The sequence below is a fragment of the Saccopteryx leptura genome, chromosome 3 (genome assembly GCF_036850995.1).
Source record: "Saccopteryx leptura isolate mSacLep1 chromosome 3, mSacLep1_pri_phased_curated, whole genome shotgun sequence".
Lineage (NCBI taxonomy): Eukaryota > Metazoa > Chordata > Mammalia > Chiroptera > Emballonuridae > Saccopteryx > Saccopteryx leptura.
Genome location: NC_089505.1, coordinates 27,405,359 through 27,408,168, shown reverse-complemented (window position 1 = coordinate 27,408,168; position 2,810 = coordinate 27,405,359).

The following is a 2,810-nucleotide window of genomic DNA, read 5'->3' as shown; positions in this document are numbered from 1 at the left end:
AAGAATGGGGGTAAGGACTGCACAGGAAGCTGAGATAATAGTGAATTGTTCTAGGAAAACCTGGACATGTGGTCTCCTTGACCATGAGAGGCTTCTAGAAGCTATTAGCTAGAATTCCTCATAAGACTAGCTTTGCCCCTGAATACTATAACATGGAAGAGAGGATGTATAAATAAATAAATAAATAAATAAATAAATAAATAAATAAATGCCTTTCCACTGATACATGTTTTGAGTAACCAAGCATATTCAAAACAGTCAATGAATGATAAATTTGATTACTTTCCAGTCTTGCCCTTTGACCCAGTTTCACCTTAGCCATCTGTATGTACTTCCTGGAGCCTCATGCCCTCGCCATCCAGTAGTATTGATAATGTATAAAGAAGCTTGCCAGGTGTTTAAGATGATTTCTGCAGTGCTTTGCACACAGTGAGCAAGGGTCGAGACAAGATGGTGACCCTGCTGATCCCTTCTCACTCCCTCCTTCAGCTTTGCCCAGAGCTCCTGAGGCTTCCGTGCTGGTCATCAATGCCCATGATTGCCCCACCATGTCTTGCTCCAACCTGAGACCAGATTTACTGATGGTGCCTGAGATTTGATGTAATAAAGTTCCCCAAACTCCTCTGATCATAAAAATAAGTGCTTTTTTGGTGATTCTGAGTCAGAGGAGCCCAATTCTTGGGGCGGGGGGGGGGGGGGAAGCCTGCTAATATGTAAATTTAACCGAGTTCCCAGATAATTCTTATGATCACATGAGTCTGAGTTACGTGGATTTAATAAGTATGAAACTAAAAAGATGCCCTAGAGATAATTTAAACTTGTGGTTTTCAAAGTGTGGCTCTCCAACCAGCAACAGCAATGTTATTTGGGGACTTGTTCCAGACCACTGATTTAGATCAAACTTTTCTTGTCTTTCATTTATAAATGAGGAATGTTGCCATCCCTTTCTCCCACTTTGGGACGTGGGGTGTTGAATTTAGGGAGGGACAAGTGCTGTAATCCCTAGATGACCGTGAACAAGCTGGGAAGACAAACAGTAGGGAACTACTGAGGTTGGGGCCTCAGTGGGTGTGGTCCTCTATTTCTTCTTCCTATTCCGAGAGTGAGGGGTCATGTCTCTGTAGATAAAAACTCGAGTTTGCCATGAGGACTGTTAAAAGACACAGACTTTTGAAGAGTCACAGCCCCGTGGTAAACCAGAGCCTGGTTGTTAATAGTGACTCCCCACCTAAGAAATCCCCTGAGAACCCAGACACCAAGAAACTCCGGTTCCTTCTAGAGAAAGATATGTTTCACCCTTGAAGTCTAGTTTCAGCTCTGCTTTTGGCGGTTAGTCTCTGCTAATTCTCAGGGTGGTCGGTGAGAAACTCTTCTAATTCATGCTGCATAAGGGTCATCTGAAGTTGTAACCCCAGGGTGGATATTGCTGTGGTTTGTTCACATGTCTTCCCCTGTCGCACTGGAGGGAAGCAATGAGTGCTCAGCAGGTAGTTCAGACATTCCTCATTTTGCTCAAAACCACGGTTCCCAAACTTTAGTCATTGACTACAGTTCTCACATGTTTTCAGTATTACCACAACAAGTACTATCATTTATTTAATATTTTTCATTTATTCAACTTTAAAAATACTCTTTATGTTAGAATAGTTTTAAATTTACAAAAAATAAAAAGATAGCACAGAGATTTCCCATATACCCAACACCTACTTTCTCCTATTATCATCTTATATTACTAGAGTATAATGAACCAAAACTGATACATTATTAACTGAAGTCTATACTTTATTCAGATTTCTCCAGTTTTATCTAATGTCCTGTTTTCTGTTTTTGGATCCCATTCAGGATACCATGTTACATTTAATCATTACACTATGTTTGGTTTCTAACCAATGAACCAGTGCAGAATGATGATACTCTGGCTGCTGCTATTACTGTGAATATTAAAGCCCTTTGTCTTTAATCCAGGAGTCTCATGTCTTCTGCTGTGGTCTAAGAAACTATGATAGGCAAACTTGTTAGCTTCCAAGTAGGGTAAAATACCAGCCCTCTACAGCTCTTGATAACTTGTTTGTTGTACAATGGAGATATTCAAAGATGATATGGAATATATTAAATTCATAAATATTTAAAATAATTCAAGGAAGTTATAAAAGCCCTCTTAAAAGTGATTGTTAGAAGTTTTCAGATTTATATACACAGTAATAAGGCTTATGAGTTGAATTAAAAAAAAACCACAACAAATATGAATTTGTACCTTTCATAAATCAAGTATCAATTGAAAAAAATGACATTATTCCCTGAATATTTTCTGGCACATAAACCATTGTTAAGGATGTTGTACTTTTTTGAGCAGAACTCACGAGTTCTTGGGTTGCACAGTTCAAGACAATTCAAATCTAAGTTTTGATCATTAGCCTGAGGCCACTTTGTAACCCTTTTCACCTGTTTCATCACAGGACTCTCAGATCCCTTCCTCTTATGCAGATTCTCAGTTTCTGAGACATTCTTTAAATGTTGTAGCCTTTGAGTTTGGTGACATTAGCTGTTCATTTTGGTATGTAGAAGTTGACTACTGACATTTTTTTAAAAAATGTATTTATCGTTAGTATTTTATTAAAATGAAAAACTGTAATTAGTAGTTTTGCCTTCCTAGAAAATGAGAGATTGACTTTGCCTGGGTAGCTTTCCTCCGTTGAACACTTGGTGAATTTATCCTTTTGGGAGCTTTTCTCCAACCTTCTTCTTCCTGGGTAACCCCTGGTGCCGATGACTGCTGGGCCCCTCACCTCCCTGACTGTTCTGTGAATCCA